We start from the raw sequence: 14474 nt of genomic DNA on the forward strand, positions 1-14474 counted from the left end.
GAAAAAGCGGCTAACATGCAACATAAAGAAGCATGTTATGATTACGGATTAGTAATGTTCGCTTCTCACCAAAGTGAGAACAAGAACATCGGCCTACAACTATTAAACAAAACATTCCCACAAGTGACGGAGTCGGTAATTGGGGTAAGAAATGAGGTTTTTAGGTTATTACGAGACTGTTGGTCATTACGTAACCCTCGTCCCTTTGACGACGTTACAACACGCTGTCTTATCAACGGCCATAACGGTTATGTTCCACAAGACCAAGGATGGGAAGTAGTCCTAGTAAAACCAGAATGCATGACTTGTTTCTGGACGTATGAATTACGTGTCTTTATTGCCTTTGCTGAACGACTTGTGTACTAGCTAGAATTATCTTCACAACTATCTTGTATCAAAGTTATTGTGTGCTATATTTCATGCTTTATGTAAAATAAGCGGTATTGTAAGTTTGTAAAATATTGTATAAAAGTTTGAACGCGAAATATTATTATAATCAGTTTTTCATATAGAATTGTAGTAGTTGAATTGTATATTAGCTACTAAATATGAACTTAACGGGTAGGTACTACCCGAATTTAAACTTATAAAACGCTAATATGAAGAAAAAGCTTTTATAAATGAGTTCATATTATGCTACGAAATACTATTAACTACTCTTAATATTCTGTATGATTAACTTGTTCCATTTGACTATTTTGAAGGAAATGGCACCGACTACTCGACACTCCGTGAATATGAATGAAGAGGAATTCCGTACTTTTCTATCTTCAAACATAGCCGCAGTACAGGCTGCACTACATACCAACAATAACCTTGGATCTAGCAGTTCAGGAAATCGTGTAGGATGCACCTACAAAGAATTCACTGCCTGCAAACCTTTGGAATTTGATGGAACCGAAGGACCGATCGGATTGAAACGGTGGACCGAGAAGGTCAAATCGGTGTTTGCCATAAGTAAGTGTACTGAAGAGGACAAAGTAAAGTACGCTATGCATACCTTCACAGGTTCTGCGTTAACATGGTGGAATACCTATCTAGAGCAAGTGGGACAAGACGATGCGTACGCACTACCGTGGTCAGCATTCAAGCACTTGATGAACGAGAAGTACCGTCCCAGAACCGAGGTCAATAAGCTCAAGACAGAACTTAGAGGGTTACGAACCCAAGGATTTGATATTACCACGTACGAAAGACGATTCACAGAATTGTGCCTATTGTGTCCGGGAGCATTCGAAGATGAGGAAGAGAAGATCGACGCGTTTGTGAAAGGATTACCGGAAAGAATCCAAGAAGATATAAGTTCACACGAGCCCGCCTCCATACAACAGGCATGTAGAATGGCTCACAAACTAGTGAACTAGATTGAAGAAAGAATTAAAGAACAGACTGCTGAAGAGGCCAATGTGAAGCAAGTCAAAAGAAAGTGGGAGGAAAACGGTGATAAGAATCACCAATAAAACAACAACAGCAATTACAACAATAATCGCAACAATTATCCCAACAATCGCAACATTAATCGCAACTACAACAAATGGCCCAACAACAACAACAACAACAACAACAGCAACAACAACAACAACAACAACAACAACAGCAACTACAACAATCATCCCAACAACAATAATAACCGCAACAACAACAACAATCAGAAGCAGCTATGCCAAAGGTGTGAAAAGTATCACTCGGGGTTCTGCACCAAATTTTGCAACAAGTGTAAAAGAAATGGTCATAGCGCGGCGAAGTGTGAGGTCTACGGACCAGGGGTTAATAGAACGAAAGGGACAAATGGTGTCAGAACGAGTAATGGCGGAGCAAGTAGTTTCGGAGCAAGTTATGCGAATGTAGTTTGTTATAAATGTGGAAAACCGGGCCACATTATTAGAAATTGCCCGAACCAGGAGAACACGAATGGACAAGGCCGCGGAAGAGTTTTCAATATTAATGCGGCAGAGGCACAGGAAGACCCGGAGCTTGTTACGGGTACGTTTCTTATTGACAATAAATCTGCTTACGTTTTATTTGATTCGGGTGCGGATAGAAGCTATATGAGTAGAGATTTTTGTGCTAAATTAAGTTGTCCATTGACGCCTTTGGATAGTAAATTTTTACTCGAATTAGCAAATGGTAAATTAATTTCAGCAGATAATATATGTCGGAATCGAGAAATTAAACTGGTTAGCGAAACATTTAAGATTGATTTGATACCAGTAGAGTTAGGGAGTTTTGATGTGATAATCGGTATGGACTGGTTGAAAGAAGTGAAAGCAGAGATCGTTTGTTACAAAAATGCAATTCGCATTATACGAGGAAAAGGAAAACCCTTAATGGTGTACGGAGAAAAGGGCAACACGAAGCTACATCTTATTAGTAATTTGAAGGCACAAAAACTAATAAGAAAAGGTTGCTATGATGTTCTAGCATACGTCGAGAAAGTACAAACTGAAGAAAAGAGCATCAATGATGTTCCCGTCACAAAAGAATTTCCCGATGTATTTCCGAAAGAATTACCGGGACTACCTCCACATCGATCTGTTGAATTTCAAATAGATCTTGTACCAGGAGCTGCACCAATAGCTTGTGCTCCTTATAGACTCGCACCCAGCGAGATGAAAGAACTGCAAAGCCAACTGCAAGAACTATTAGAACGTGGTTTCATTCGACCAAGCACATCACCATGGGGAGCTCCTATTTTGTTTGTCAAGAAGAAGGATGGTACATTTAGGTTGTGTATTGACTACAGAGAGTTGAACAAACTTACCATCAAAAACCGTTATCCACTGCCGAGAATTGACGACTTATTTGATCAACTACAAGGCTCGTCGGTTTATTCGAAGATCGATTTACGTTCTGGATATCATCAAATGAGAGTAAAGGAGGATGATATTCCAAAAACTGCTTTTAGGACGCGTTATGGTCATTACAAGTTTATGGTTATGCCGTTTGGATTGACTAACGCACCAGCCGTGTTCATGGACCTTATGAACCGAGTGTGTGGGCCATATCTTGACAAGTTTGTCATTGTTTTCATCGATGAAATACTTATTTACTCAAAGAATGATCAAGAGCACGAAGAACATTTGAGAAAAGTGCTAGAAGTATTGAGGAAAGAAAAACTGTACGCTAAGTTTTTAAAGTGTGCATTTTGGTTGGAAGAAGTTCAATTCCTCGGTCACATAGTGAACAAAGAAGGTATCCAGTTGGACCCGGAAAAGATCGAAACCGTTGAAAAGTGGGAAACCCCAAAAACTCCGAAGCATATACGTCAATTTTTAGGATTGGCTGGTTACTACAGAAGATTCATCCAAGATTTTTCCAAAATAGCAAAACCCTTGACTGCATTAACGCATAAAGGGAAGAAATTTGAATGAAAGGATGAACAAGAGAAGGCATTTCAATTATTGAAGAAAAAGCTAACTACGGCACCTATATTGTCATTGCCTGAAGGGAATGATGATTTTGTGATTTATTGTGACGCATCAAAGCAAGGTCTCGGTTGTGTATTAATGCAACGAACGAAGGTGATTGCTTATGCGTCTAGACAATTGAAGATTCATGAGCAAAATTATACGACGCATGATTTGGAATTAGGCGCGGTTGTTTTTGCATTAAAGACTTGGAGGCACTACTTATATGGGGTCAAAAGTATTATATATACTGACCACAAAAGTCTTCAACACATATTTACTCAGAAACAACTGAATATGAGGCAGCGTAGGTGGATTGAATTGTTGAATGATTACGACTTTGAGATTCGTTACCACCCGGGGAAGGCAAATGTGGTAGCCGACGCCTTGAGCAGAAAGGACAGAGAACCCATTTGAGTAAAATCTATGAATATAATGATTCACACTAACCTTACTACTCAAATAAATGAGGCGCAACAAGGTGTTTTAAAAGAGGGAAATTTAAAGGATGAAAAACCCAAAGGATCGGAGCAGCATCTTAATATTCGGGAAGACGAAACCCGGTATAGGGCTGAAAGGATTTGGGTACCAAAATTTGGAGATATGAGAGAAATGGTACTTAGAGAAGCTCATAAAATCAGATACTCAATACATCCTGGAACGGGGAAGATGTACAAGGATCTCAAGAAACATTTTTGGTGGCCGGGTATGAAAGCCGATATTGCTAAATACGTAGGAGAATGTTTGACGTGTTCTAAGGTCAAAGCTGAGCATCAGAAACCATCAGGTCTACTTCAACAACCCGAAATCCCAGAATGGAAATGGGAAAACATTACCATGGATTTCATCACTAAATTGCCAAGGACTGCAAGTGGTTTTGATACTATTTGGGTAATAGTTGATCGTCTCACCAAATCAGCACACTTCCTGCCAATAAGAGAAGATGACAAGATGGAGAAGTTAGCACGACTGTATTTGAAGGAAGTCGTCTCCAGACATGGAATACCAATCTCTATTATCTCTGATAGGGATGGCAGATTTATTTCAAGATTCTGGCAGACATTACAGCAAGCATTAGGAACTCGTCTAGACATGAGTACTGCCTATCATCCACAAACTGATGGACAGAGCGAAAGGACAATACAAACGCTTGAAGACATGCTACGAGCATGTGTTATTGATTTCGGAAACAGTTGGGATCGACATCTACCGTTAGCAGAATTTTCCTACAACAACAGCTACCATTCAAGCATTGAGATGGCGCTGTTTGAAGCACTTTATGGTAGAAAGTGCAGGTCTCCGATTTGTTGGAGTGAAGTGGGGGATAGACAGATTACGGGTCCGGAGATTATACAAGAAACTACCGAGAAGATCATCCAAATTCAACAACGGTTGAAAACCGCCCAAAGTCGACAAAAGAGCTACGCTGACATTAAAAGAAAAGATATAGAATTTGAAATTGGAGAGATGGTCATGCTTAAAGTTGCACCTTGGAAAGGCGTTGTTCGATTTGGTAAACGAGGGAAATTAAATCCAAGGTATATTGGACCATTCAAGATTATTAATCGTGTCGGACCAGTAGCTTACCGACTTGAGTTACCTCAACAACTCGCGGCTGTACATAACACTTTCCACGTCTCGAATTTGAAGAAATGTTTTGCTAAAGAAGATCTCACTATTCCGTTAGATGAAATCCAAATCAACGAAAAACTTCAATTCATCGAAGAACCCGTCGAAATAATGGATCGTGAGGTTAAAAGACTTAAGCAAAACAAGATACCAATTGTTAAGGTTCGATGGAATGCTCGTAGAGGACTCGAGTTCACCTGGGAGCGTGAAGATCAGATGAAGAAGAAATACCCGCATCTATTTCCAGAAGATTCGTCAACACCTTCAACAGCTTAAAATTTCGGGACGAAATTTATTTAACGGGTAGGTACTGTAGTGACCCGAACTTTTCCATGTTTATATATATTAATTGAGATTGATATTTACATGATTAAATGTTTCCAACATGTTAAGCAATCAAACTTGTTAAGACTTGATTAATTGAAATATGTTTCATATAGACAATTGACCACCCAAGTTGACCGGCGATTCACGAACGTTAAAACTTGTAAAAACGACATGACGATATATATATGGATATACATATAGTTAACATGAGATTATGATAAGTAAGTATCTCCATAAGTATATTAACAATGAGTTATATACATATAAACAAGACTACTAACTTAAGGATTTCGAAACGAGACATATATGTAACGACATTTAAATGTATATATATCATATTAAGATATATTAATATATCATAATATCATGATAATATAATAATTTAACATCTCATTAGATATAATAAACAATGGGTTAACAACATTAATTGAGATCGTTAACTTAAAGGTTTCAAAACAACACTTACATGTAACTACTAACGATGACTTAACGACTCAGTTAAAATGTATATACATGTAGTGTATTTAGATGTATTAAAATACTTTTGGAAGACTTCAAGACATATATCAAAACACTCATACTTAACGAAAATGGTTACAGTTACTTTCCCATTCTTTTCTTTCATCAAGAATTCTAGTCGTATTCTTACCCGTATTATACACAGCTTCAAAACGTACTTACTATGGGTATATACCAATAGGAACTAGCATGGGATTCCAATCTTGATTATGTCATGTATGACTAATCAATTTTAACTTCTACCATGAGCTAGTCAACTAACTAGAACTCCTTTTAACCCCACTCACCACTCACCAATTACCACTCATCATTCACTCCATTTCACTTCCAATTCTCTTTCTAATTCTCTCTCAACACACACACACACTATTATGAACGTATTTTTCCAGTAGTTAATCATCATCTTCATCAAAAATCACTTCAATAATCAAGCTATAATCATCATAGGAAGAACACTTCAAGAACACTTCAAAAATCCCTTCAAGTTTACTAATTTACTTCCAAGCTTTCTAATCCATTCCAAGTAATCATCTAAGATCAAGAAACCTTTGTTATATACAGTAGGTTATCTTTCTTATTCAAGGTAATATTCATATTCAAACTTTGATTCAATTTCTATAACTATAAACTATCTTAATTCAAGTAAAAATCTTACTTGAACTTGTTTTTGTGTCATGATCCTACTTCAAGAACTTTTAAGCCATCCAAGATCCTTTGAAGCTAGATCATTTCTTGTCACTTCCAGTAGGTTTACCTACTAAACTTGAGGTAGTAATGATGTTCATAATATCATTCTATTCATACATATAAAGCTATCTTATTCGAAGGTTTAAACTTGTAATCACTAGAACATAGTTTAGTTAATTCTAAACTTGTTCGCAAATAAAAGTTAATCCTTCTAACTTGACTTTTAAAATCAACTAAACACATGTTCTATATCTATATGATATGCTAACTTAATGATTTAAAACCTGGAAACACGAAAAACACCGTAAAACCGGATTTACGCCGTCGTAGTAACACCGCGGGCTGTTTTGGGTTAGTTAATTAAAAACTATGATAAACTTTGATTTAAAAGTTATTATTCTGAGAAAATGATTTTTATTATGAACATGAAACTATATCCAAAAAATATGTTTAAACTCAAAGTGGAAGTATGTTTTCTAAAATGGTCATCTAGACGTCGTTCTTTCGACTGAAATGACTACCTTTACAAAAACGACTTGTAACTTATTTTTCCGACTATAAACCTATACTTTTTATGTTTAGATTCATAAAATAGAGTTCAATATTAAACCATAGCAATTTGATTCACTCAAAACGGATTTAAAATGAAGAAGTTATGGGTAAAACAAGATTGGATAATTTTTCTCATTTTAGCTACGTGAAAATTGGTAACAAATCTATTCCAACCATAACTTAATCAACTTGTATTGTATATTATGTAATCTTGAGATACCATATACACGTATACAATGTTTCGACCTATCATGTCGACACATCTATATATATTTCGGAACAACCATAGACACTCTATATGTGAATGTTGGAGTTAGCTATACAGGGTTGAGGTTGATTCCAAAATATATATAGTTTGAGTTGTGATCAATACTGAGATACGTATACACTGGGTCGTGGATTGATTCAAGATAATATTTATCGATTTATTTCCGTACATCTAACTGTGGACAACTAGTTGTAGGTTACTAACGAGGACAGCTGACTTAATAAACTTAAAACATAAAAATATATTAAAAGTGTTATAAATATATTTTGAACATACTTTAATATACATGTATATATTGTTATAGGTTCGTGAATCAACAGTGGCCAAGTCTTACTTCTCGACGAAGTAAAAAACTGTGAAAGTGAGTTATAGTCCCACTTTTAAAATCTAATATTTTTGGGATGAGAATACATGCAGGTTTTATAAATGATTTACAAAATAGACACAAGTACGTGAAACTACATTCTATGGTTGAATTATCGAAATCGAATATGCCCCTTTTTATTAAGTCTGGTAATCTAAGAATTAGGGAACAGACACCCTAATTGACGCGAATCCTAAAGATAGATCTATTGGGCCTAACAAACCCCATCCAAAGTACCGGATGCTTTAGTACTTCGAAATTTATATCATATCCGAAGGGTGTCCCGGAATGATGGGGATATTCTTATATATGCATCTTGTTAATGTCGGTTACCAGGTGTTCACCATATGAATGATTTTTATCTCTATGTATGGGATGTGTATTGAAATATGAAATCTTGTGGTCTATTGTTACGATTTGATATATATAGGTTAAACCTATAACTCACCAACATTTTTGTTGACGTTTAAAGCATGTTTATTCTCAGGTGAATATTAGAGCTTCCGCTGTTGCATACTAAAATAAGAACAAGATTTGGAGTCCATGTTGTATGATATTGTGTAAAAACTGCATTCAAGAAACTTATTTTGTTGTAACATATTTGTATTGTAAACCATTATGTAATGGTCGTGTGTAAACAGGATATTTTAGATTATCATTATTTGATAATCTATGTAAAGCTTTTTAAACCTTTATTTATGAAATAAAGGTTATGGTTTGTTTTAAAAATGAATGCAGTCTTTAAAAAATGTCTCATATAGAGGTCAAAACCTCGCAACGAAAACAATTAATATGGAACGTTTTTAATCAATAAGAACGGGACATTTCACCTTTTGGTTGACACTTTAAAGCATGTTTATTCTCAGGATTGAAAGAAATCTTTCGCTGTGCATTTGCTCATATTAGAGACATTACTTGGAGTTGATCATCGCAATGGGACCAGATGTTGGTGACTTCGTCCAGATGGATTAGGACGGGGTATGACAACCTTCCATCACACTCTCCGCACAATTATCAATTGTCTTAACAGAACAAGAATTAAGGCAATTGAATAAAATAACCTCGTGTACAGGGATAACATCGGGTCTCTTTTGAACTGGGTTTAGGTAATTTCATACTCGAACCCGTCTGGTCCTCATTTAGTTACTAACTAGCGGGTAATCGGGTCCCCATTTACTTAAGAACTATTGGATAAATGAGTTATCCAACAGTTATTCGCGTTTTCTTTCGGGAATACGGGCCGGGTCATTGGGTATACGGGTCGGATAAGCGGGCCGAGTAATCAGGTATACGGGGCGGGTATATGGACTTGAGTCTTTTTTTCAGGTATACGGGGCGGATAATTGGGTTTGTGTCTAAAACCATCCCCGGACCAGAACCCGAAAAAAAATTAAAACTATCCCCATATCCGAACCTAGACCCATTTACCCGGCCCAAACCCGACCTAAAAATATCGGGTTTTCGGGTTTTCCATCGGGTACAGGTTTTTTTCCGTGTGTTTGGCTCATGACTTAATTTAGCGAAAAAAATTCACAGTCGTCGTCGGGGCGAAGGACTATATAAATAAGATTTGGATAGGGCTGTAAACGAGCCGAGCCGAGCCCGAGCTTGGTAGTGTTTGAGCTCGGCTCGTTTAGGTTTCAAAAAGCTCGAGCTCGGATGGATTCGAGCCTTAGGCTTTAAGCTCGAGCTCGACTCGTCATTAATTCAAAGAGCTCGAGCTCGGCTCGTTATAGGCTCGTTATTTGATTAATTGAGCTTAAGCTCGAATTGAGCTCGGCTCGTTATGAAAAACCTGGAGCTCGTTAATAAATTTTGTTACTACTCATAATTTCATTCACAAAAAAAGTAAATAACATCCTCCAATTTAAGTACTCATAATAAAGGAAAAGTTGATTATAACAATGCATCACTTCTCATGGCATAGTACAAAAACTCAACATCATAACAAACATGCAAAATAAACCATACACGGAACAAAACAATTTGCACTAAAAGCAACTTTGCAAGATCAAAAATATGTACGTCTCCATTCCAAGTTTAATAAGCTCCAAAGATGAATTACATGAAAAAGAACCCTGCATTAATAAAGATAAATTAGATATTAGTACTAATCTCAAATGACTTCTAAGCTTAAACTCAATAATACAAGTAAAAAGAAGAACATGTGTATAGAAACAGTTTAGTAAGTCAACAAAAACTATCAGGCAATAAAATCTCTATGTGCACAACATGAACGATCTTTGAAAGTCCATCTTTAACACACATATTCAAGATATGTGCACAACATCTAACATGAAGCAACCTACCTTTGCAAGGAAGCTTTCTCGATAAGGAGAAATTTTTTCTCAAAGTCTCAACCACCCTGTCATTATATGACACATTATCAACAGAGATAGAGAATACCTTATTCTCGATTCCCCAATCCTTCAAACATTTGTAAATGCCATCTGCAATATCGCGCCCGGTACGAGGAGGAGGAACATGAACAAAATTTAACACACGCTTATGTAATCTGTGACAAAAATATACAATTAGTTGTTAAAACTATAACCAAATAATTACTTAACAATAAATCATAAAAATCAAATTATTAATTAAAAATTCAATCAAACCTCCATTTATAATCAATAAAGTGTCCAGTTATGACCATGTACTCAATCCTTTGATGAGATGACTTCCAACAATCAGTTGTCAAACTGATCATTGAGGTGGTATTTGTAAGGGCTTTCAACCTTTTTCTCTCATGCTCATAAACCTTGATACAATCTGCTTTTGTTGTTACCCTGCTTACTTTCTCAAATAATGGATTAGCGGTCTTTATCATGAAAACAAACAAGTCATCTTCCACAACATTAAAAGGTTGCTCAGTTCCCATTATCCAGGATGCAATTGCTTCTCTCATCTTGTTAGGATCATACTTTGCATTTAGTGGAATCAACGGAGAAGGCTTGTCATATTCCAAATCCGTAACAACTTGAAAATTTAACATCTGTTGTGTAACGACCCTGGATTTTCCTACTTATATTTATTAATATTTATTATTAATACTTGCGCTTTAATAAATGTATCTTTATACATTTACTTGTTATCGTAATTGACTTTACATGTCCCGACTTGTCTTTGTGACACACGTACTTTTCACGAATAATATTTTGAATATTATTTACATTCATGATTAACTATTATTAATCATTTTCAATTAACTAATGCAAGTAGTTAATTACTTGGGCTTTTATTTATTTGTTGGTTACTTGGACTTGAGCTTTTATTATATGAACTTGGAAGCCCACCCTACACACTTAATGGACTAGTAAGCCCATCTTTTAAGCTAATGAATCATTAAGGAAAAGCAATGATTAATTAGCTTAGTTAGAAGACAAAATGTGAAAGCATGCTAAAACTCTTCCCCATACATCTAACTTTAATCTATTTTGAGCTTTCACCTTCTCCCCATGCATGAAAGTGAGCACTTGACTTTCCCCTTTGAGCTCCTTGAAACCGTCAGCCTTAGGTGGTGTGTGAGGGAGTTCAAACTTTTTTTTGATTACTTATTTGCTTGTATTCTATCTCATTTTACACACACAACATATTCACAATTTCTTTTCTCTCTTTTTCTCTCAAACTTGTAAGTAACAAAACTCTATTTTCTTCTTTCTTTTCTTCCTTAAAACCGCCATCAATCATCATCATTTACTTGTTCTTGTTTGTTGTTTACTTACTTGTTGTTTGTTGTTGTTAAATATCAAGTTACCTAGCTTGTATCTTCATGTAATCTTGTTACTTCCATCTTTATTTGATGAAGAACCAAGAACAAGGATCTAAGTTCTTATAACTTATGATTCTACACTTAAATGTTTCTAAAGTTAACTTTATAAGTTCAAGAACATGAAAGTATAACTTTTTAGTTATAACTTCATACACTTGTGTTGGATCTAAGTTTATATAGCTTATGGTCTTCCAAATTTGTTTTAAACAAGAGCTTATAAGCTTATATACATTTTACAAGTTGAAAATCTAAGTTTCATAACTTATGGTTTCATTAAAGTGAAGATCCAAGTTCTATAACTTAGGATCTAACTTAAGAACACTAGATCTAGACTTTCTAGTCTAGTATCTTTAAGATCTAACCAAGATCTAAGTTCTACAACTTAAAATCTTGTTTATTTAGTTTACTTTCAAGTTTGTAGCTTAATATTACTATTAGAACTCATGTATGTGTCGGATCTAAGATCTTGATGTAACTTTGGTTCATCAAACTACTTACAACCCTTAATTGAGTTGTGCTACATATCTTAGACTTACACTAGTGTTATGATGGTCAAAACTTGGTTAAGATGATGCACACACATCAACGAATTGTACACTTGAAGCTATACGCATCAAGGATGAGAACCGTGATGAGCATCAAGCACCAAGAACTCACCGGAACACCTTTACTTACTGTTTTCTGGAATTGATCAGTAACCTGGGCTACTGTAAAATTTGATTTCCAGCTATTTCGGTTCGAGTAGATGATTTTCCGTTTAGACCTCGTCTTAATCCGAGTTACGGTTTAGGATTCATGGCCATCCGAAAGTCACTACACCCTTTTAACGTTGTGCTGAAATTTCTTACCTACTCGCACTTAAACTGTCACCACAGTCAAACGAAGATGATTTTAGTTCTAGAAATTGGTCATCCTCTAGGGGACTCATATACGGAGCCATGGCCACTGGTCTTATCTCATTTCAGTTTGTATAGAGGTCGTGGCGACTGAACGAAGTCAGCCTTTATTTCAAACTCTATTCTTGATTGAAACTTACTTTACACTTTTTGATTAATGATGAATGATGATGATACTTAAGACCTAATTTACATACTTTTAAACCTTTGGGAACGATTTACTGACTTAGTAACTTTTGACTTAGGTTGAGGACCTTCCGGACCAACCACTTGCTTACTATTCCCGCGAATCTACTTTTACTACTTTCCACTGTGAGTTATAGCATCCCTTTTTACTTTACCTATTTTGGGACTGAGAATACTTGCGCATTTTACGTTTTACATACTAGGCACGAGTACTTAAACTTTATATATGTGTGGTTTATACAACGGAAACTTTCCCCTTAGCTCGGTAACGTTTAGTCATTGGTCTTTGAACCGGTGAACGCGAATCTTAGATATGGATCCATAGGGTTTGACATCCCCACTCGGGCTAGTAGCGCTAGCATTTAACGAGTGTTTACTACTTCGTAAACTTACGCACTCGCCAAGTGTACTTTTAGGGGGTGTTATTTACGTTAAGTTAGTTACCAAGTGCCCACGGTTATACATATACTTTTCATACTGTTTTGAAATACTGAAATCTTGTGACCTACCTTACATTAGTGTTATACTTAAACTATAGCTCACCAACCTTTGTGTTGACGTTTTTAAGCATGTTTTTCTCAGGTGCTTAAGGTTTGGTTGCTTCCGCTGTAGTTGTCATGCTTTGTAGACTCCCGCTGCGCTTATTAGAGATGTCTTCGCATGAAACGTTTATTTTGCATTCAAACTTTATTACTTTTGAACAATGTATTCGTAACGACCATTGGGTCACGTACTATCATTAATTGTTTCTATTCATAGAAGCATACTTTCGTTGTAAAACTTTTAATGTTGGTCAAGACATCACTCCGTTTTATGAATGCAAACTTATTTTAAAACACCATATAGTGTTTGACCTTGTAATGATCCTGTTGTTGATGATCCGTACACGTTGATTTTGTACGGGGCATCACAGTTGAGTTCTTTGATATTTTTGGCGTTTCAAACAATTCTCTAAGTGACGCCTATATGTTGATGTAGTGCCACTTTTTGACTTACCCAATTGTTTCGTACAATGAATGCACTCAACTTTTTCCAAGCCATTTTTAAGAGTGACAACAACAAATTCGTCCCAGACACTCGAAGTCTTTCGACGCTTATTATTCACTGCCACTTCATCTTCCTCATTACAATTTTCTTCATTTTCCTCTCCAACGCTTTCATGTTCACCCCCATTTATGTTATCTGGTTGATCACGAGTAGGAAGAACCTCACTGCCATCAAGGTCTATGCACTCATGTGCAGACCTTGATGAAGATGCTCGAACCGGACTAGTCGAGTTAATTTCACCCATGCCTTCCATTAATATGGCTGCTCAATAAGTAATAAACATCAAATACATTAATGAACTCTAAATAGATGAACTACTGTAAAAAAGAAGGGCATATGGTTACCTGATGCAAATCTTGTACTAATTTCATTAACTGATGAAGTTATAAATCTGGTGAAATTGTCAAAAAAACATGTATACATACACATGAATGTTCAAGTTATATACTAATACTTATATTTACCAAAATATACAAAACACATTAACCCATAACCAAATTCAAGTATTTAAGTAAACAAAAAAATATGAACCAATTTCTAAAAAACATTATAAATTATATGAACCAACTTCTACAGCTTCTTTCAAACCCATTTTATTACTTAACCAGTACCATTTGATAAGATAGCATAAATTATATTATACTAAAACAGATATAAATTAGAGGGGTATAACTATGAAGGGTATATGTATCAATTAGCTTGTGTGCAATCAGGGGCGGATCTTAGTGGAACCCAAAGGGGGTATCCGCCCTACCTGGATTTAACGGATTAAAAAAATATTTACACTAAAAAAAAATTTACTAAAAAATAAGGTTTTTATTAG

The sequence above is a fragment of the Rutidosis leptorrhynchoides genome, chromosome 6 (assembly GCF_046630445.1).
Source record: "Rutidosis leptorrhynchoides isolate AG116_Rl617_1_P2 chromosome 6, CSIRO_AGI_Rlap_v1, whole genome shotgun sequence".
NCBI classification, from domain to species: domain Eukaryota; kingdom Viridiplantae; phylum Streptophyta; class Magnoliopsida; order Asterales; family Asteraceae; genus Rutidosis; species Rutidosis leptorrhynchoides.